This window comes from Amborella trichopoda, chromosome 8, assembly GCF_054954075.1.
Source record: "Amborella trichopoda isolate Santa Cruz 75 chromosome 8, AtrichopodaSantaCruz75HAP2 v2.0, whole genome shotgun sequence".
NCBI lineage: Eukaryota > Viridiplantae > Streptophyta > Magnoliopsida > Amborellales > Amborellaceae > Amborella > Amborella trichopoda.
In genome coordinates this window covers 18,953,996-18,977,918 of record NC_142343.1, presented here as the reverse complement: position 1 = coordinate 18,977,918, position 23,923 = coordinate 18,953,996, and the positions used below count along the sequence as shown (strand labels likewise).

Sequence of the window (23,923 nt, the reverse complement as noted above, 5' to 3'; positions counted from 1 at the left end):
CATTTTTCATCTGCTTGCAGGCCACCTAATTGAAATTGATGGAATCGCATGTTATATTTCTATGAATAAATACACTTTAACCTGCCATTTTAACAGTCATCAACAAGAAAGGAATTAGAATAAATATGACAGAAGAGAGAGGAAGGGGGGGGGGAGAGAAAGAGACGTTCCCACTCTAATTTATTTGGAAGCAACAATACCCATTACCTCAATATACAAAAAGGGAAATCATGATGAACTGCAAGACAACTAAATTGCACAGATTTTTTCAATCAACACATACTCATGAAAATAAATATGGTTCTATAGTACCCTTTCGAATACATATAGCAAGATAAGAATAAAAAACCAACAATACCATCGACAAAACAATAAAAAGATAAACCAATTCAACAACACAAAGAAAATCAAGCGTACTCTCCATGCTTGGAATTTAAAAGGTAGGGTTTTCACAGAGTTTCCTCCAACATTCTTTGAACAAACACTATGATATCCAGCAGAAGAAAGAAGATGTTTTAGTCCTTTAGCAGCCTTAGCTTCATTAGGCATTTCATTAACTTAAAAAAAAAGCAAAAATGTATCGACATTTTCATTTACTGCAATATGCTTCAGATTCAAAATGGATGAAGCACCTTAAAAAAAAAGAAGGGATGAATCCATACTTGAAATAGCCTCAAAAGTGGACATCAACTACAAAGACGGGGCGTTCCGTAGAGGGTGGTAGGCTGGAGAGAAATTGAGAGAGAAGGTCGAGTTTCAAAGAGATTGAGAGAGTACAAAGGGGGGGGGGGGGGGGGGGGGGGGGGGGGAAATGACAGTAGTGATGAGAGAGAGAGGGGCGGAAATGGCATTAGAGGTGAGAGAGAGCAATACTGATGAGAGAGAGAGGGGCAGAAATGACAATAGAGATGAGAGAGAGGGGTGGAAATGGCAGTAGAGATGAGAGAGGGGCAAAAATGATAGTAGAGATGAGAGAGAGAGTACAGACGGCAGAGGGTTGCATCATGAGAGAGAGAGAGGGAGCGCATAGAGAGAGAGGGAGGGAAAACATCGGTGGATGTCAGGCGATTGAGTGAGAGAGAGGGGAAATTGTCAGAGTTTCAGACGATTGAGTGAGAGAGAGGGTTTTTGAATGTAGACCGTCATATTGAAGTCCCAAAATCGTGACCATTGGGCATATGCGAGGGCTATACGCGAGGTCGCATTCCTCAAATATATATATATATATATATCTATTATGATCCAGATCCGATGTACACTATTCAGATCTGGATCCTATCCACCCAAATCCAGACCCGATCCAACCTGTTCTCACCCCAATATTTAATCCTTTGTCTCTCGTTCTGTAGTTTTTTGTGGCATTTAAAAAAGCGAATCAATGACATGAATCAGTCACACCCATACCCATGTCGGATCGGTGGATTGGTTCAGAGAATCGGACGAATCGGTAATTTTTCTCCAAACATTTTTTCAAAAAAGCACTATAAATCTCTAAAAATAGTGTTGTTTTAATTTCTAAAAAAAATTTATGAGTGGTACATTATGTACTTTCATTACTTTGTAAAAATAGATGAATACTGAGATGTTGTTTTCTTGTCTAAATGTTTGTATAGTTATTAATTATAATGTAGTATTATAATATCGCATCAAAATAATTTAAAAATATTAGAAAATATTTTCATATTATTAATTACAATATAGTATTATAATATTACATCCTGGATTTTGATTTTTGACAAAGCACTTGATTGAGATATATTTCATTGAGAAATTTTGTTCCTTTTTATTATGAAATTAGAAAGTGAAAATTTTCAAATAATTAATTTGTAAACATTTATTTTCAGAAATTTGAATATGGAAAAATTAAATGGCTGTTTTAATAACTTCTAATGTAAAAAAATTATTATTAACATCTGTAAAAAAAAAATTATACATATTAAGTAGTTTATAATACAAATAATTATTAACTTACAATATTTGTGTTATTAATGTATAACGATAATATGTTAATATATTACTTCTTATATCCAAATAATCAATCTTAATAATAACACATGATATATTAATATGGTAGACAGTAAATATGATAAATAAAAAAATGATATATTAATACTAAACTATATTAATTAGATTAATATATTCTAGTGTTTTAAAACCACAAGCGGTATATGAGTCAACTTAAAAAATGAAGAGAGTCTTATCATTTGGGAAGACGTTTAAAATAGAGCATCTAATAATGGTCCGACATTGAAAATATGTGGAAGTGCAAGGCATTATAAAGTGCATTGAATCGTGACAATTTGGACCAGTATTAAAAAAACGAATCGATGACTCGAATCGGTGTCACCCATACCTGTGTCGGATTGATGAATCGGTTCAGCTGAATCGACAATTTTTTGTCCCAATTTTTTTTCAAAAAATCTCTAGAAATAGTGTTCTTTTAGTTTCTAAAAGAAATTAGGAGTGATGCATTATGTACTTTCATTACTTTATAAAAATACGTGATTGTCAGGATGTCTGTATTTGTTAATTATAGCAGTATTATAATATTGCATCAAAATAATTTAAAAATATTAGAAAACACTTCTACATTATAAGATTGAAAATTAATTTCCCATATAAAGTGAAATTAGTATCACATCAATCATTTATTAATTCTCTTTATTTATCCAAAATTATCACAACCTAACTAACTATAATATTGTACATTGAAATTGAAATTATTAGTTTATATTTTATAATTATTTGACTATAAAAATAAGCACAAATTTTGAAATTTGTCTTATCGTATCATTCAGTGTTTAAAAAAACGTCGAGTCGAACCGGACTCGCCCGGTTCGACTCGAGAATCGCCATGGAGGGATCGAATCTCTGTAAAAAACAGGAATCGTCCGGTTCTAGAGAGAACCGGATGATTCTGCACAGTGACTCGCCGATTCACTGTACGGAATCGGCGAGTCCCGTGAAGAACACGGGTTGCACAGTGTTCTTCACGGGATTATTCGAAATTTGTCATTTTTTGATCAGTTTTTTTGTTTTTTTTGACATGTGATTTAATTTGCAGGCTGTAAACAGCTTTATTCAGCTTTTACATGGATTAAATGGTTGAAAAATTTGGTGTTTTTGGATCACGAAACTTGCATTTTTAGGGTTTCCGCCTTTCCATGTGTTTCATGCCAAATAGGGCATGATTCTTTCAAAATTTGTAGGCATTTTGAACGTAAAGTTGTGCATCAAAACTTTTTGTTACTAATTTGTGATAATCGTTGAGAAAAACAGAGTTTTTTGGAGATTGAAGGCTCCGGTTCACAAAATCAGGTAAGAAGTTTAGGTTTTTTTTTTTTCCGCCATATGATTAATTTCACACCATATTTTGAAGATAATGAGTTCAATTCGTAAGATTTTTAATCTTTATTGCGGCTATTATGATTTAAAATTTTGAATTTTATGTAATTTGGTCAATTACAGCATGAAATTTGAGATGAACACAGAGATGTCTGTGGAATCAAAATTCCGCTGTTTTTTTTTTTTTTTCCGCCTTTTGAATTTTTTTTCATGATATATTAGAAATAATGGGTTAAAAATTTAGGGTTTTGATTCCTTATATTGTTGTTTATCAGAAAATATACTCAATTGGATGTAATTTATTCACTTGTGGGTGGATTTTTGAGTTAAAATGGCTTACATATGATAGCTCTGTGAAGAACATAATTTTTTTTTTTTTTTTTTTGTTTTTTTTGTTTTTGTAATCCATGATTGAATTTTTTGTAATACTTGATCGATTTTTTTGTAATCCATGATCGAATTGTTTTTTTTTTTTTTTTTTGTAATCCATGATCGAATTTTTTGTAATCCATGATCGAATTTTTTGTAATCCATGATCGAAATGTTTGTTTTTTTTTCTTGTAATCCATGATGGAATTTTTTGTTTTTTTTTTTTTTTTGTAACCCATGATAGAATTTTTTGTAATCCATGATCGAATGTTTTGTAATCCATGATCGAAATGTTTGTTTTTTTTTTGTAATCGATGATCGAAATGTTTGTTATTTTTTTTGTAATCCATGATCGAATTTTTGGTTTTTTGTTTTTTTTGTAACCCATGATAGAGTTTTTTGCAATCCATGATTGAATTTTTTGTAATCCATGATCGAATTGTTATTTTCTTTTTTGCTAATCCACGGTCTAATTTTTTGTTTTTTCTTGTTTTTTGTTTTTTATAATCCATGATCGAATTTTATGTAGTCCATGATCGAATTTTTTGTAATCCATGATAGAATTTTCTATAATCCATGATCGAATTTTTTGTAATTCATGATCGAAATGTTCGTTTTTTTTTCTTGTAATCCATGATCGAATTTTTTGTTTTTTTTGGAACCCATGATTGAATTTTTTGTAATCCATGATCGAATTGTTTTTTTCTTTTTTTGTAATCCACGATCGAATTTTTTGGTTTTTTATGTTTTTTTTTTTTTTGTAATCCATGATCGAATTTTATGTAATCCATGATCAAATTTTTTGTAATCCATGATCGAATTTTTTGTAATCCATGATTGAATTTTTTGAAAATTTGTGATTTTTTATTTTTAATCCATGATCGAATTTTTTTTTTTAATTCATGATCGAATTTTTTGAAAATTTGTGAATTTTTTTTTTAATCCATGATCGAATTTTTTGAAAATTTGTTAATTTTTTTTTTAATCCATGATCGTTTTTTTTTTGTAATCCATGATCGAATTTTTTGAAAATTTGCTGTACATTTTTTTTATTTCTTTTTATCCATGATCGAATTTTTAGAAAATTTGCTGTACTTTTTTTTTTATTTCTTTTTATCCATGATCGAATTTTTTGAAAAATGATGATTTTCCGAAAAGATGTGAAAATCGTGATAAGGTTTTGATTATCATGATGTATTAAACCCAATTTTTAATTTTTATTGTTTGAGTTTTATGTACTTTTTTTTTTTCCATGATCGAATTTTTTGAAAAATGATGATTTTCCGAAAAGATGTGAAAATCGTGACATGGTTTTAATTATTATGAGGTATTAAACCATATTTTAAATTTTTATTGCTAAAGTTTTTGTTGAAAAAATTGTATGTTGATAGATTATTTATGCAAAAAAATGCATGTTATTATATTTTTAATGCAAAACTGTATTTTTTTTATCTGTTGTTCATGGATTTTTTAGTTGGAATGACTGATGTTAGCTGGCTCTGTGAAGAATTGTTTTTATTATTAATTTTTTAATGCAAAAAATGTATGTTCTTGATAATTGAGTTGTAGCCATGTTTGGAGCTTGCATTTTGTATTATATTATCCTGAATGTTTGTGATTGATATGTACGAAAGTATTATTATCAATAAAGGTATTTGCCAATAACAAATAACAATAAATATGACTACATGAACTATCGCAACATATTATCACTACACATGGTGATTATTTTTCTTTTTGAACTGTCAAGTTAATCTTATACTTTTTACATCTTAAAATAGTTGAATCATGTCAAGATCTGCAGAAGACCCTGCATGGCAACATGGGCTCAGACTTGATCCCAACAAAAAAGACAAAATTATTTGTAATTACTGTCAAAGAGTGATAAGTAGTGGGGTATATAGGTTCAAGCAACACTTGGCAGGGGTTAAGGGAGAAGTTCTGCATCCACTAGTGTCCCTAGTAATGTAAAAAAACAAATGGCGGCAATTCTTAATGCTAACAAAGGTAAAAAAATTGCCAAACATAGGATGAATGAGGAGATAGCTAATTTATATACACTATCAAGCATGAATGATACAGAAGAGCAATATAATAACGACTTAGAAGAGCAATATAATAATGAGCTGGACATGGCCACAAGATTGAGTTTACACTAACAATATCAGAGGGAACGTGGGTTTAGAATGCCCGGTGGGGTGTAGCTCAGACATGCATGGTGGGCCTAGCTCAGATATACATGGTGGGCCTAGCTCAGATATGCATGACGGGCCCAGCTCGAGCATGTATGGCGGGCCCAGCTCAAATATGTATGGAGGGGTTGGTGGCAATATGTATCAAGGAGAATCAGATGTTGAAGAAATTATTTCTAGGTTACCTAGGAGTGCTAGTATTGCAAGTCATGGTCGTAAAGACTCATTTCTCTCAAAGCCTAAGTCACAACAGATGACCCTAAAAGACATGGTTAAAGGTACAATAAACATGTTAGGGAGATATGTTGGTAAATGGCTCTACGATAAAGGGATTCCCTTTGATGCAGCCAATAGCCCATATTTTCCACCTCTGGTCAGTGCAATCCAGAGAGTCGAGCCTGGGGTAAAACCCCCGACGGCATATGAGCTCAGTGGGCCAATATTAGATGAAGAGGTGGAGGAAGTTAAAAAGTGGATTGAAGAATATAAACAGAGTTAGCCAAGGACATGCATTACTCTCATGAGTGATGGTTGGTTGAATAAAGTTAGCAAAAAGGAGTTTTTAAACTTCTTGGCCTATTCCCCAAAAGGTACAGCTTTTTTTTCTAGCAAAGACGTATCAGGGACGAAGAAGGATGCAAACTTCTACGTATGACTATATTATCAGATAGTGGAGGAGGTGAGAGATAAGCATGTAGTCCAGTTTATTACGGACAATGCGCGTGCATGTGTTTCTGAGGGCAGCAAGTTGATGGATAAGAGGAATCATCTAGTATGGTCCCCGTGTGCTGCACACAGCATCGATCTTATGTTAGAGGAGATCGGTGAGATCAAAATTGTGAAGGAGACTCTAGAAGAAGCAAGGTTGGTGTCGAGATTTATATACAACCACTTTAAAATTTTATTTCTGTTTAGAGAACACTTTAAGAAAAAAGAGATATTCAAGCCTGCCATGACCCGTTTTGCGACCGATTACTTAGCTGTGGACTCCATTCGAGAATCTGAAGGTGCATTAAAGAGATTGTTTACCTGTGAAGAGTGCTTAAATGACCGCCTCTCGAAGTCCAATACCGGTATAAAAGTGGACAACATAGTCTCAAATAGGCGGTTTTGGTCTCGATGTTCCAGTGTTGTAGAGGCCACTACCCCTTTGGTCATGGTGTTAAGAGTGGTGGATGCTGACAAGAAAACTACCATGGGTATCCTTTATGAAGGTATTGAGAGGGCGAAATTAGCTATTGGGGAGAAGTGTAATTTTGCTAGCAAAGTGATCGAGATTAAAGAAAGGAGGTGGAACACCAAATTTGGACGTACAATTCATTATGCTGGTAAATATATATTTATATCATTACAACGTTTCAGTTTAAATCATTTTTTTATGAAATTGTAAATGACATTTTTCTACCTATATATTTTTTAAGTTACTACTCCAACCCAAATTTTTTCTATTTGACACCTGAACAACCCGACAAGATTATGGAAAGGGTCAAATACATTATTGCAAGGTTGGAGAGAAGCCATCGAAACCAAGTAGCAGCAATACAAGAGGTATTATTTAATGCTTGGGTAAGAACTTCATTGAGTTGTTATATTTGTGAGGAATAATGCACTAAAACATAATAATATATTTGTTTTAGCTTGCTATGTATAGGGATGCTATAGGATCCTTCGGAATTAGACTTGCCAGGAATTCTCGAACTATGATGGATCCAAGTTATCCCCTCGCTAATATTTTGTTCATTCATATATTTAATCTTATGAATTGTTCTTGCCCTTACAATGCTTTTTACATTTTAATCCATCTGAATGGTGGGAGATATACGGTACTGATGCACCTCACCTAAAGAGAATTGCAATCAAGGTGCTCTCCCAAACATGTTCTACTACTGGCTGTGAGCGCAACTGGAGTACGTTCCAATGGTTGCACACTACTAGGAGGAATCGGCTCGCTTCTGAGAAGCTTCATAAACTAGTCTACGTTCATTATAATTTAAACCTCAGAGAGCGACAAATAAGAAGGAAGCTTGAAGACTATGGGCCGATAGACTTAGACACAATATTTGTCACAGACACAGCAAACCAATGGGTAGTAGAAAAGGAGGAGTCAGTGTTGCACAAGAGAGCGTTCCTTGAGGCTATCGGTGATGAAGATCTTAAATAAAGTGATGAGCAACATGAAAGAGGAAGCAGCCAGCCAACGTATCCACAATTCGTCGGAGATGTCGGTGATATTGCACCTAATGAGGGAGAGTGGGAAGGGGGTCTAAGAGAAAATGAAAGAGATGATGATTCTGAGGCCACCCTATCCCAGCCATATTATTCACATATCGAGTCCCAACAGCAACAGTATAGGGATGAGGACGACAGTGCAGGTGAGCATGAAGGATGAACAAGCTTCGGGGATTTTGGATTGGGAACACAACAAAATATTAACACTCAGGGATTTGGGAATAGTCAGACGCCTGCTAATATCGATGATTCGTTTTTAGATCAAATCAATGAATTGTCAAACGAATTCAATCAATGGCACCAGCGTGACCAAGAAGAACAACAACGTCATCTATCATTTTATTTTTAGATCGTATATTACTAATTTTATGCTTTATTGTAGTCCATGTATGTTGATATACTTATTCCATGATAATTCTATGTTTATCCTTTTGTGTGATGTAAATTAAATGCTGAATGGCGGTTCATGCAGGGAAAGAACATATCAATATTCACATATTCATTCAAAAACATGAAAATTCTTAATGGAGTACCCTCATTTCTTATTGAATTCCTAAAAAAAAATATTTATAATGAATTTTAATAATTTTCTCGGATTTTTTTGAAGCTTTATTCTGGCCGATTCACCCGATTCTCGATCCGGATCGCCGATTCGTCGATTCGGATCGGTTTTTTGGGTGCCCGATCCGGGTCACCGATCCTTTTTTTAAACCATTGGTATCATCTAATTTAAAGAATCTAATTTACAATTATAACAACAATAAGAACCTTATATAACTTATAATGTAAATAAATTACTACATAAAATATAAGACTTAATTATCAATGAAATTAGTAAAATTATTACTTATAATATTCTAATAAACATGATTAAAAAAACAAGGGTATGACCCTCAAATTAAATAAATCTAATACGTAACCATAAACTAGTCTTTTAATGGTCAATAAACTAGTATTAGTGTTATTTTTTCCTTTTTAATATGCTATGAGTTAGTAATATATATTTTTTAGTCCTAATTAGCTAACATCTAATAACCTATTATTTATCATATAATCCCATGAGCCTCTTTTTTGGGCAAGTACAATTCCATGAGCTTTTTTTTTGGGCAAGTATAATCTTATGAGTTAATAGCGCTATGAAATCTTCGGGTAAGATAATGTGAAGTTCGTCCCATATCAAAGAGATGTGGGAGGAAATCAGCCTATAAAATAATTGAACCTACCGTAACAGTTATAATATGTTGGCGATTGTACGAATTGTCACATCAAGAGGTGTCTATTGTTAGCCGTGTCTGCACATACCGACACAAGTGGGCCAAATGTTGATGAGGAGAGCCTTGTCCATCAAATATTGGAAACTTAGGGCATTGATATCTTAGAGGATAAGGCAGTTTATCAATGTATGCTAGATATGGCTTTTGATAAGTATCTATCGGTTATATACTGAATATTTTGATAAGTATCTACCGGTTATATACTGAATAGATACAACGATCGAAGGTTCTTCATCACCAGGTCACATACCATTTCAGTATTCAAAGTGGTATTAGCAAGGTGTGGAGGTAACACAAGCTCACAAGTCGACTGATTTTCTATGATTGGGTTCTAGGACTGCTATCCAGAAGGATCGCCTGAGGCAGAAACTACTCGAGCTGTCCTTAGTAGCTCGAGTTCAACATTCTGTATATGAAGTTCAGTTCCCTTTGGGCCAGCATAGCCCTTAGATGCACCAGCTCTTCGGATTCGAGTGGGTTATTTCCCCCTATAGCGACCATAACATTTGCAATTGGTTGTTTCTTGAATGGTCCATTGGATTCACCGTCTGAGATCGGCACCTCATATTCCAGCAACTTGAAGGTAAGCACCGGAGTATCCATGGGCATGGATGAGGCCTTTTGTGCCTTAGTGATGCAGCGAGTAACATTGGGGTTGATGAAAATCTGTCGACGCTTGTTTGCTTTCTTCGTTAGAGGCATAATGGGCAGAGGTCCCTCATTAGATAAGAGAGATGATATATCATCAAACACAAGAGCGATCTTGTCTCCTACAGGTCCTTCCTCCTTATTAGATGTCGTCCCTGTTACATTAAATGGCCACACTTCAACAAGATCGTCCCCCAAATCATGTGTGCTCTTCCTCTGGAGTGGTTTGGGCTTCATGTTCATGAATCTTGACCGCATCTCAACCATCAAAAGATCGACTGATTGGTTGGCTATCCGGGCTCTTTCAAAAACATATCGGTCAAGGACCTTAGGTACGTGTTTAAGGACCACGTTGACATGCATCTTTTGAGCTTGCATTTACTTCTTTGATTGGGCCTTAGGGATATGGGGAGGCTCACAATCATTATGCACCAAGTTGAGAAAGTCTAGTTTGCAGAAACAATCAATTGCCCAAGCATGATCAACATGTGAGCCGGACAGGTTAGTATCTCGATGATGGCTAACTGTTGATCGATGATAAGAATACTTGGGACCGGGCAGGTGGACTTCGCGAAGATGTTCAATAGCCAGTGACTGGTAACATGCGACGAGCCATTTGAGCTAGCATCGTGAGGACGGCTAACCACCTGCCAATGATGAGAATACTTGGAATTAGGCAGGTGGACATCGTGAAGATGTTCAACAGTCGGTGAATGGGTAACATGTTGCGAGCTGGTTGAGTTAGCATCGTGAGGATGGCTACCCACTTGTCGATGATGAGAATACTTGGGACCAGGTAGGTGGACGACGCGAAGACGTTCAACAACCGATGAATGGTTAACATGCTGCAAGCCAGTTGAGTTAGCATCGCGACGGTTGATCATGAGAATACTTGGGACCAGGTAGGTGGACGTCGGGAAGATGTTCAACAGCCGGTGAATGGGTAAACATGACATGAGCCACTTGTATTAGCATCGCAAGGATGGCTAACAGCCGGTCAATGATGAGGCTACTTGGGATCGGGCAGGTGGACATCGTGAAGACATTCAACAATCAGTGGATGGATAACACGTCGCAAGCCGGTTGAGTTAGCATCGTGAGGATGGCTAACTGTCGGTCGACGATGAGAATACTTGGGATCGGGTAGGTGGACGTCACAAAGATGTTCAATAGCCGGTGTATGGGTAGCATGTCGTAAGCCGGTTGAGTTAGCATCGCTAGGATGGCTAACCGCCGGTCAATTATGAGAATACTTGGGACCAGGCAGGTGGACCTTGCAGAGATGTTCAACAGCTAGTGGATGGGTAACACATTGCGACCTGGTTGATTTAGCATCGCGAAGATGGCTAACCATCAGTCGATGATCAACATGGATAGTCGAGGATGAAACCTGTATGATCAAAGGCATAAATCAGGACCCCAAAGGAGGGGAGCTGGAGGGCTTATAAGACAACGACCTTGATTTGATCCTTGCGGGGGTTGTATGGGCATCCTCCTTGCACACAGAGTCAGCGCACGTCGTGAGACGCGGTGACCGCGTTTCCTCTAGGATGCTATAGGCTGCAACACAATTATTGGTTGTTCGTTGCAGGCTTTTGTTAAGGTAAGTAAGGACTAAAGCCATCTAGAGCAGAGATTTATGCGTGGTTCCAACCTCATCACATCTTAAACTTGCTCGCTGCAACCTTTTGTTCCGTAAGGCAGGGGACATCCATGGTTTCAGTGAAGGTAGTTTGGTCTGTCGATGTGAAGAAGTCCAACAGAACATCCATGGTCCCCACCTAGAAAGATGTTACTATTGCAGCAATGGTTACCTTTGACGACCTGTGTAACAATACAGGGGATTGCTCGTCAAAGTGATAAGTAAATGAGAATACCAAAGAGAGAAAGATCTTGACCAAAGGTATATCGGATAGAAAGAGAAATTCTGTTTTTCCTTCAATCTACCTAGAGATGGAGGGTGAACTAGTCCCCAGTGGAGTCACCAGAGATTTGGTTGCTCCGAAAAGTAAATGCTTAAAAAGGGTGTTTTAAGATACTTTAAACAAATATGGACTCCAATTAATTTTATCAGAGAACATCACATTTGGGGCCAAATTTGCCCACGTATTTCCATATGACAAAAATAAAGGGTTTTTCCTTATATATATTATTGGGAACATAATAGTTTCAGAGGTTTAATCCCTTGTTACAATTTACATTGACCAATAGAAAGAAATAAGGCCAACTACCCTTGATTCTAGGTTTGAGATCTATACATCTGTTTCTAGGAAGGAAGCTATACAAACATATCAAATAAAGGGAAATAACATCAAAGGGGCATCAGCCCGTATACTTGATCTAAGGCAAGGATGTTACTTTTGTGTTTGTTTCCTTCTTTGAGAACAGGCCTCAAGTGGGTACTTGGAACACAGAACAAATCTCTCTCTCTCTCTTCTCTACATATTACAATCGTTGTTCTCCCACTTTTTTACTCTCACTCATAAACGTCTAGCACTTAGAGTGTACAAATAAGAACTGTGCCCAAAAAGAAATGCGAACCCCTCTCTTGATTAGCAACGGGGTTTATATAATCCTCGCTCTAATATTCAATTAGTAACCATAAGGATATGATCTTTCAATCTGTACCGTTGATTTCCTGATGTTGTCTATCATTTCTTTGACTTCTGTGTTGATTCCTTGTGCAATATTGTATTTGAATTATGTAGACACTCCTTTTGAAATTGACAAGTTATGTGTTATTTCTGAATCTCTAGGATCACACTATTCCATAAAACCCCAGAACCATAGACCACCATTGTCCATAATCCCTATCTTGTGATCTAGAATCTTGACGGACCACTGTTTTAGTAATAAATCAAATAAAATAGCAAAACAACTTATTTTTACCTGACGTTTTATAGGGAATGTCACAAAAATACGTGAATCACCGTAAAATTAGAAACTGCTAATTTTGGTTAGATTTTTCTAGCCCCTTTGATCCCCAAAATTGAATAGATCAGTTTTAGGAGGGAGACTCTTACGTGGTCAGCTCTAGAGAGAGATAGAGAGAGAGAGGGAAAAAAAAAAAAAAAGGGCAGGAAAAAGAGAAAACATGTGAGTTAAGAAACCAAAGAGAGCCAGAGATCAACCCTAGATCTAGAGAAGCAACCTTAAGCCCTAGCCTCCTTGAAACCAACTTTTAGCTTAGATCAGTAAAACTCTAATTCAACCAAGCCAAGGTTTAGTCAAGTTTGAAGGGAGAACAACAGAGGACATACGTACACATCTGTGGTTCTGATACGGGCGAGGCCTCAAAACCTCAAGTGCTCCGATCCAACTGGCACAGCCAGGTATTTTTCTCGTCATCTCTTTTTCTATTATTTTTCATTTATTTTGTTAGATTTATGATTTTATTTATTTATTTTTTTCAATCCTTCATGCTTTTTGGATCGATGCTGGCTATGTCACTGATCTGAGAGTGGATCTATTTGTTTTTTAATAGATCTGGCCTAAGGTCATAATTTGATTTTTCTTTCTCTTTCACTTTTAAAATCAGTTTGTGGTACGGATCTGAGGGATCTTCCTTTGAAGATCTCTCTAATTTGCATTGTAAACAGTTTGGCGCCCATTGGGGGACATTTTCGAGCTAGATCCGTGCACGAAAAAAAAAAAAAAAAAACTGCTTGAGATCTTCTTTTGAGGGCCATGGTTTGAAGGCAAAAAAAAAAATATATATATATATATACTTTTCCTTGGAGAAACTTTTGCTTCTTCTCTTTAATCTACCTTCTTTTGCAACCTTTGCTTTTCTTCCTGTGAACGTTTGTTCATGTGAAGGTGTAGACGGGTGTGCATGTTTGTTATTATAGACCAGCCTCGTTATCTTTCCAAACCCAAGGCTTTGGAAACCTGTATTAGAGAAGACGTTTTTTCCCAACACCCTAACCTGAAGGACCCCCATATTATTAGCTTGTGATATTTCCCGATATTATTAGCATGTGATATTGATGTTTAAAGGCTATCTATTTCGTCCCTCTAACGGTGGATTTCGAATCTGTTTTTTAGAGGGTGATTTGGAGCATATTTTTGGCACATTTTTTATGTTTTATTAATTTCAATTGGTCCTGGGATGAAGTATTGCATAGTTATTAGATCAGAAAGTCTCTTAACGATGCCTTTGTGGGAGCTCAAACCATGATGGTTTGGTCGACCGTCTAATACAGATCCTTGTTCCTGTAACATTTTGTTTGCGTAATTTGGATTTACCTTTCTTGCTTTAAAAAGGAAAAATTACGTTGTTTTTAGAGAAAGAATTTTTTGGTCTGTTTGTTTACCCTCTTCTAAAAAAAAAAAAGGAAACAAAATCTATTTTTCTGCAAAATAAAAATTTCATTCTAAGGCATTTTCGCAATTTTTTCTTTCTAATTTCTTTTCTTGTAATTACCAATTCCCTCAGAATAAAAAAAAAAAAAATAACTTTTGCCAAAAATTGTTTTCTTTAACCACTTTGTTTCCAAATAAAAATAAAAAAACATAAAAATCTTCCTTATCAAAAAAAAAAAAAAAAAAAAAAATCTTTTAAGGTCATCTTGCTTTCCAAAAATAAAAAAACAAAGTCCTTTTCTATTTTTTTCTTTTTTTAAAAAATTTTATTTGCAAGAGAAAGTTTTTTTTTTTGCTTCCTATTTTGTTTTCATAATGATAATAATAATAATAATAATAATAATAATAATAATAATATAAATCCTTTAAAAACAAATCCTAATCATCTTGCTTCAAAAGAAATAATAACTTTCCAATAGAAAATTTGATTTTTTTTTCTTATTATTCTTTTTGCATACTCTTTTGTTTAAAAAGAAATTGGCTAATAAAAAAATGATTCTATTGTTAATAAAAATTTCATATTTTTTAAAAAAATTATTTTATTTCATTCAAAAAAGAAAAGAAAAGAAAGAGAATTTCAATCTTCTTCATAGTAAAAAAAAAACAAATTCCATTTTAAGATGTCCTTGCCTTAAAAAAAAAAAAAAAAATTGCAACATAAAAAAAAATGTACCTTCTTAGGCCACTTTGTTTTCCAAAAGAAAAAAAAATCATATACTTTCCCTTTTTGAAAAAAAAGAAAAAAACTTTTCAAAAGTCCATCTTTTCCAAATAAAAAATCATTTCCTAACAAAAAATGAAAAAAGAAGCCATTTTGATTCTAAAAAGAAAAAAGAAAAAGAAAAAGAAAAAGAAAAAGAAAACCTTAACAGAAAGAAAAATGAAGAGAAATTTCAAGGCCTTTCTTTTTTTAACAAACAAAAATCTCGACAAAAACAAAGGAAAGTTTTCAAGGCCTATATTTTTTTTTTTTAAAAAAGTTACCTTCTTTTACAGAAATTTTCTTTTCAAGGTCACTTCATTTCTTCAAAAAAAAAAAAAAAACAAGCAAACTAATTGTGTCAAAAAAATAATCTATTTTCATTTTGTTTGCATGTAATTTAGCATTTTTTACTTCTCTCTCTGTTCACTAAAAAAAAAAAGGAGAGGTGCAAAGCAAAAAATAAGAATAAGAAAAAGAAATCGAAACTTTCCAGGGTCACCTGTACTATCGTTCTAATTGTACCTTGATCAAGTCACCATCGATTCGGAGGGCACTCAACTAGTAATGGGCTGTGCCTAGCTCTACTTTTATTAACTTTATACCTTCTTAAGGGTTACTCACCCCCACACCTTAACTGTGCTCTCCGTCGGTTGAACTCAAACTCAACGCACACATCACTTAGCATGATCTGTACTAAGTGCTCACATTCTTTCATTGGGTGTTTGCCTGTTTGCTATTTTATTTTCACTTGCTTGCTTCTTTACACACTCTTGCACACAACAGACCGGGGAGGCTTGGGAAACCAACAAAAAGTTTTGAAAACCCCCAAAATCAGGCATTAACGCCGTGAGGTGAACGTAGCCTTGAGAGTCGAGGCTGTTGGGATTCGCATAACTTTAATTATAAGTACCCTTCGTAGTCCTTAACCTCAAAGCAACTCCACACATAGTACGACCTGCCCGATTCCTTTAATAGGTGGCCAGGCCCTACGTGGGGACCCACTCAGCCTATCCGTATTACTATAGTTAGAAACCCACTCATACCCAGCCTACCCATAGTTTAGGGCAAAGTTTTCGAGTACATTGTTTCATTATCTGAGTTGATTAGTTTTAGATCTTATTCCAAATCCACTTATGGTCTGAGCTAAAACCTTATGGGTTCAAGTCAAGGCTTGTACCTAATCTAGCCTAGGTCCAAACTAGGTTCACACCCAGGTTCGAACCTAGGCCCCCTTTTGGCCTGAGCTAAGGCTCACGCCAAATCTCACCTAGACGTTAGTCCGGGTCCACATCTGGTCTAAATTTAAAACCTTCTGGGTCCAAGTCCAGGCTTGTACAGGGTCTACCCTAGGTCCAAACCAGGTTCACACCTAGGTCCGAACCTAGGTCTCCGTTTTAGTTTGAGCAAAGGTTCGTGCCTAACCCAACCTTGATCCAGTCTGGGTCAACACCAGGTATGATATTCAAAACCCTCTAGGTCCAAGCCCAGGATTGTACCAAGCTTAGTCTAGGTCCGAGCTAGGTTCACACCCAGGTCCGAACCTAGACCCCTATTAGTCTGAGACAAGGCTCATGCTCATCCAGGCTAGATTTCAATCTAGGTCCTAACCTAAGTCTAGATTCATAATTGCCTTTAGAACTAGACTAGGGTCATCCTAGTTTTGGGTTTGAACATAAACCCATCGAGTCTAGCAAGGTCCACCCGGTCTAGCCTTAGCTTAGGTCTTAGTTTAGGGTTTGCTGTTAGAATTAGACTAGGTTTGCCTTAGCTTAAGGCTAGCCATCAAATCTAGCAAGGCCCAAATCAAGATCAGGTCTTAGTCCATCTAGTCTAGATCAGCTTCGAAAACTAAGTTAGGGAAAAACCATCATATCGAGGGCGACTATGATGATTGTTCCACAGCTGATTCCTAACCTAACCTTCTCAAACCTAGGGACCAATATGCCGCAACCCAATGGGATTATGGCCAGAACCTGGGTCCATCCATTATTTGGTGCCCAAGTATTCAACTAGATGTCGAATCTCAAAGATCGGTGGTTAGGTGTCTCGATCTCGCCCTCCGGATCTTGGAGATCGGGTGGTATGTGTCTCGAGTCTTTGGTCTGGGACTTGAGATCACTCTCTCAGAACCTTGCTCGAGGGCAAGGGCAGGTATACCAACCAATGAAAGAGAAATTTTAGGTTCAGGACTTACTCGGGCTTGTTCGCGTGGGCACCCTCTTAGATCACGAAGAAGGCCCCCCAACTGATTGAGCTGGTTCGGAATCGCCTCCCTTGACCTGTAATCCTCTTGTTTTTTTACACAGTACTTCTATGGGTAATTTGTAAGACAAGTGGGTTGAAAAGGACCCACCCTTGTCGTGGGGTAATGCATGTTCATGGGAGAAGACGATGAAGTGCAGGGTTAGACAAAAGGTAGAAAGGAGAAGAGAACTTGATGGAAGGGCGAGACTTGCATGACAGTCAAAAGTTGTCAACTCGAAGCGGTAGCAAGATGGGCATGGTTCAAGGACCAACACAGCGGCAATACTACTCGAAACTGAGGTCGGCGTCGGCGATAAGCAAGGCCTACCCCCAATCAAGTGAGAAGGGAAAGAGGTGGAGAGAAAAGAATGAGACGACGAAGAGAAGGGGAAAGCCGGATGTTGATAGACATCACGGTGGGCAATGCAAGGAGGCGGCGCATCCCTTGTGGACGACGCTGGCTCCTGACAAGGCACACGACGATAGGAGTGGGATGCAAGGGGAACGACGATAGGCACTAGACACATGGAGGAATCCCGCTGACAACGAAGGGTATTGTTAGGGCCTCTAGCGGGTGGTGATAGGTATCACTGTCTATGCTAGGTGTGCAGCAGAGGAAGAATCCTGCAGGCGGCAACACACTTCACCGTCTAGGTTCTTCATCGAGACATGAAAGCTACATCTGTAGGCACTGATTGGCAGTGCTGTCTACAGACTTCAATGAGAGAAAGAGACAGACGAGAAGGAGGAGAGGGAGACTCGCGCATGGTGCTGCCATCTCCATACGTGACCTGTGAGACCAAGGGAGAGGCATGCACGACACTGCCATTGCCGTGCAAGCCTCTGCGAGGGATTCAGACGAAGAAGAGGGACCAGAGAGGGGAGAAGGGAGAGAGAAGAAGAAAAGAAAAAGGAGAGAGATAATATTTACCTCAATTCTAGGGGTACCGATCAATAGTTTCTCTCACCTCACCCTCTCTCTCAAGCGTAACACCACAATGGTAAGAAAGGGAAACTTGTATTAAGTGAAAACTCTCTCTTGTGTGTGTATGTGTCTATCTTTTCTCTTTTTCTGTGTATAATGATGGTACGTATATATAGAAGTGTGCCTCAAACATGGTTGGATGATCAAAAGTAACCTTAATTACTGAAAATTAAGATTAAATTGATTTAAAAGAAATTAGAAAATAAGGTGTAAAATGACAGATTTACCTCATACTAACAAGTTGTGGAATTTCAGAACAGTCCCTGTGTTGCTCTAGGACTTGTGTGTTCTTGCATGGCTGATCTAGGGTCATTCTGATGCCGGTTGATCGTAAGATGATTGTTTTCTTGTAGGGCTCGGCATGGCGAATGATTTGATACCAACTTCGAGCCATGGATCGTGTTTTTGGTGCACGATCATGTGACTTGAATTTGAGTAGATTTTGAAACTTCAAATCGATAGTGTGTTCGTTCCTTGATGTTTTCCTGTGTTTTCTTCGCTGAATCACACTAAGCATTCTTCCACGGTCACGGGGCACCAAACGCAGCTTGATTATGTGGCCGAACGAAGATTTTTCAAGTTTGGAATTTTAACCAGAATCAAGGATTCCGGTATTGGAATTTACAGTCTGTTTGTCGGTTTCATGTGCAGAATTCTACCGTTCATCATGTACGAGGTTTGGGTCAGAGATGACTTGAGACCTCATGCCCGCAATGGAGTTGGTCTTGCTTCGATCGATCTCGTGAGCAGCGTGATTTGGCCGCTGGAGTGAGGCACGATGCTGCTGAATTTTCTGCATTTTCTTCACAGATCAACAACTTCTCTCTAGATTTTCTTCGTGCTCAGCTATCATCATGGGGAGTGCCACATATCGAATCGCTCATCTTGATTAGACGAATATGCTCACCAAATTTGAGCGTGATCTGACGTGGGACGGCCGAGATATGAGCGTCAAAAGTCACTGGTTTTGACTATCCCTTTAATTGTGCAGTGTTGTAGGGTGGCCGCACGGGAATAGAGTGCTACTCCTTCTGCTTCAGTCTTTCACCTATAACTTCTTTCTGGAGTGTTTGTTTAGGCTGACCCCTGAGGGTTTTCAACCGTAACGGATCCAATGGTGGTGGTTCCATAGTAATTTAAGTTGCTGAGAATGTAGCTCTAGTTATAGGGATCGTTTTCAAGGTGCTTGAGGTCGAATTTACCGAAACTGTTTCTCAGTCTGCACTGCCATAGACATGTCAAAATGTGATGAAACTTGGCAGGAGACTTTTGAGAGACCTCATGAAGATCCAGGTCAGTGCTGGGGCTGTTTTGAGACTGTCAAAATTTCCACTACTTGCTAGGCCTTTATTGAGCGGGGGACCTCATGTTGATGAAAATACCTTCCAACAGCATGTCCCGACGATTGTTGTGCTTCAATGAAATCTAGAAGTGCAATCATTTGTAAGTTTGAGGGATCTTTGTGGAGTCCACACTCTCAAGAGACTATCTGTGCATCTGGAGCATGAGGCCTTTGTCAGGACCTCCTTGTATAGAATCAGACCTTTTTTGAAGGCCAAATACTATGAACCTCTAGTCAGCACTAGTGCAACACCAGGTTTACCTTTTATGTGTAGGGTATCCTTGTAGGTCCCATCTAACAGAGTCCAGTCGGGGGCTTCTGGCCTGCTCGAAAGTTTGGTCCCCAATTAGCTAGCGGGCTTTGGTGAGACAAACACTGAATCCTATGGCAACCTTGGCCTTGTTAGTCTCTTGCCTCCGTATTGGCCCTTAGCATTTTTGGAGGGATCTTTTCATCATCGTCTGCACCCTTAAGGAGTCTTTGGGATTCTAGAGCATGAGGCCTTTGTCAGGACCTCCTTGTACAAAACCAGGCCTTTTTTTGAGGCCAAATGCTATGAACCTCTGGTCGGCACTGCTGCTACACCATGTTTGCCTTTGATGTGTAGGGTATCCCTATAGGTCCCATCTAGCGGAGTCCAGTCAGGGGCTTCTGGCCCTCCCGAAAGTCTGGTCCCCTGCTGGCTAGAGGGCTTTGGCGAGACGTACCCTAAATCCTGTGGCAACCCTAGCCTTGTTAGTCTCTTACCTTCATAATGGCCCTTAGCATTTTTGGAGGGATCGTTTCATCATCGTCCTCACCGTCAAGGACTCTCTTTGGTTCTGGAGCATAAGGCCTTTGTTAGGACCTCCTCATACAGAACCATGCCTTTTTTGAAGGCCAAATGCTACGAACCTTTAGTCATCACTGTTGCTATACTAGGTTTGCCTTTGATGTGCAGGGTATCCTTATAGGTCTTGTATAGCGGAGTCCAATCGGGGGTTTTTGGCCCTCCGGAACGTCTGGTCCCCTACTGGCTAGAGGGCTTTGGCGAGACATACCTTGAATCCCGTGGCAACCCTTGCCTTGTCAGTCTCTTGCCTTCATAATGGCCCTTAGCATTTCTGAAGGGATTTTTCGTCATTATCCTCACCTTTAAGGACTATTGTTTTTGCTGAACTGGGGAGATCTTACGAGGCTCTCACTCCCTGACGAGCCATTGAAACTGGGGAGATCTTGTGAGGCTCTCACTCCCCGACGAGCCGTGGAAAGTGAGGAGATCTTATGAGGCTCTCACTTCCTAATGAGCCATGATTGCTGGGGTGTCGGCTAAGACTGTGGAAGTGCATCAAATTGCTTTGTCGGTCCAAGTTCCTTTTCACAGATTTTCACTTGAAAAGAAGAAGTGGCATCGTGAAGATGGTTTTCACCAAATTCCATTATTTTCGGGATCTTTTACCCATGACTTTGTGGTCATGTCAACCCTTTTCATCTATTTTTGCTCACAGTGCCCTTTTGGGGTTTTCACTATGCTTGGGTTTATTTTTCCACATAACTCTCTTACTCATGGTTTTGTGACCATGCCAGTCCATCTTTTTTACTCATGGCGTTCCCTTGTTCAGGTGTGCACCATGCCCGTTTTTTTTTTTTGAGAGAAGGCATGTTTTAGGGTCGTGCTTTCGAGACCTATGCGAAGCCTTTTAACGTCATGCGGTTACGACGTACACTATAGTTTTAGGGCCATACAGCTGACCATAGCGGTAAGGAGTGGTAGCTTGTAGAGGCCATAGAGTGAGTCTGGAGATGACTTTGACCCATTTGGGAAGGTGGCATGAAGTTTCTTGTAGAGAGTTGATTGGATGGTAGGTGAAAAGTGGTGACCCATTAGCTGGCGGCAAGATGTCTCGCCGTTTGGTGAGCATGGGTAAGACTTAGGGGAATGAAATGAAAGATGGTGAAGGTAGCCCGCACACACGAATGGGCAGGCTAGGGAAGATGTTCGTGGTGATGCACGTAAAGGGTGTGTGTGCATACGTAGACTCACTAGAGAGGTAATGGAAGTGGTGTAGGTGGCCCGCACACACGAATGGGCCGGCTAGGGAAGACATGCATGGTGATGCACGTAAAGGGTGTGTGGGTCTAGGTAGGTTTACTGCAGACAAAAAAAAGAGGGTATGCGCACACCAATGGGCCGGTTAGGGAAGACTTTTGTGAAGATGCATGCAAAGAAGGAGGTGTGCGCGCACATGGGGCATCTTTAAGGTCATACCTCTTGGACCTGCACAAAGCATTTGAACGACATGCGGCCAGGACATGCACTATGGTTTAAGGTCATATAGCTTGGACCACGGTTACGTAGTTTAAAGTCATGCAACTAGGACTGTGTAGTTTAAGGTCGTGCGACTAGACCTTTGCTACACTTTATGGTCATATAGTTTGGACCGTGGCTATGCATTTTAAGGTGATGCAGCATTGACCGTGTATGAGTCGCCATGTCAGTAGGGTTGCATGGATATAGGTATGTGGATAGCAATCTGACTTCCTGGGGATAATGATAGTTAAGGCTATCCCCATGTGAAGAGATGTAGATAGAGGTGGTGACCCTACAAGGGGTAGTTAATGAGAAATGCTTCACTGGGGATTAGGAGGGCCAGTGTGACTCCATGGGGATAATGAATATTGATGTGCATGGAACTCTGAGAGGCCAGGGCACGAATGAAACCCCCCGTGGATTGAAGGATGGATGTCTCTAATTCTCTAGAGATGACAGGATGAGTACAACCATTACATGCATCTAACTCCGTTGGGGGTCCAGTTGGAGTTATCCTTATGAACCATTCGAAGCGCTGCGCATTACAGTTTTAGGGTCATGTAGCTTGGACCATGGCTGTGCAGTTTAAAGTCATATAGCTGGGCCATATAGTTTGTGGTTGTGCAGCTAGACCTCCGTTACAGTTTAGGGTCATATAGTTTGGACTGTGGTGCTAAGCCTTATAACGTCATGCGGCCAGGAAGTGCACTATGGTTTAAAGTCACACATCTGGACCAATGCGAACCATGGCGATGCAGTTTAAGGTCATGCAGTGCGGACCATGGCGATCCAATTTAAGGTCATGCAACACAAACCATGGAGATGGAGGGAATAGAGCCATTACCAGAAACTGAGCTCGCTGAGGGCCTAGGTTGTGGTGTAGGGAATGAACGTTCTGAGGATATGGGAGGATGGTCTGGAGGGGAGCGTCAGGCCTGCGTATGACACTAAATGGAGAATTAGACCCTGGTGATGGTGTCAGGTCCTTGGGTGAAGCACGTGGCAGTAGCCCTTGGCAAGATGCAGGGTGATAACTCCTTGATGGGGCACGAGGCAATAGCCTCTTGACGAAGCGATCGGTGATAGTCCCTAGATGAGACGCGCGACAACAACCTTCTGAACAAAGCATGCAACATTAATCCCTTGGACGAAGTCTTGACAAGGCACGAATGATGCTGCTTTGAGTCTCGAGCTTAGCTGCCCTGACCTGGCCTTATCGCCATCAAGAGCTGGGGACTGAAGCATCATTCTGAGTTTGTGGGGGGTAGTCTTCAGTACTGCATGGTATAAAAGGGGGGCGAGATCCCATATTACTATTTTACTGAAGGGTAAAACAGTAGAAGTACCCCACAAAAAACTTTAGGAGGTGTGAACTTAATGGTAAGCACTTCCTGGTCAGAACTTGCAGAGAAAGGTCCTTAGGGATTTTTCTGGCAAACTTCAGGAGATGTGAAGCTTCGCAGCATACTCACGAACAATTTTCGACCAGCATTGAATTCTAAGCAAGGAAGAGGATCTCTCGGGGCCTTGGAAGAATTTGCAGAGGTGCCCCACCGGAGTTCGAGTGCTTCTCCGGTCATTTCGTTGCTGAGGGGGAGGTCGTAGAGAGTTCAGAGGGCTTTGCCAACTCTCTAGTTGTCTGAGGAGAAGGAGAAGGGGCTGTATTGAGATCACCAGAATTTTAAGTGAATTCCGGTGAGCTTTGGTGGACTGTTGATGTGGGAAACCGGGGAGTAGGGCAATCCACAGGGAAGCTTTCAGGGATTTCCTGTGGTTTTCACCAACTTCGATAATAAGAACAAGGCGAGAGAGGGTTTTTCAGGTGTTTTTCGTGATATTTCCAGCCATCGAAAAAGGGGAAAAGTAGGGTTAGACGCGAGGTTCGCATTGAGTGGAAAGGTGTTTCTAACAAGGGGAAGCCACACCGGTAGGGGAAA

General features: G+C 38.9%; 1 long non-coding RNA gene across 1 annotated transcript in view; it reads left to right on the top strand.

Annotated features, from left to right (window-relative positions):
* Positions 1-12,542: 12,542 nt before the first annotated feature.
* The window catches only part of LOC148780938 (uncharacterized), a 31,231-nt gene continuing 19,850 nt past the window's right edge, over positions 12,543-23,923 (top strand). Inside the window, exon 1 of the long non-coding RNA XR_016060661.1 lies at positions 12,543-13,389. This is a non-coding gene — a long non-coding RNA (uncharacterized LOC148780938). The remainder of the gene's footprint in view (positions 13,390-23,923) is intronic.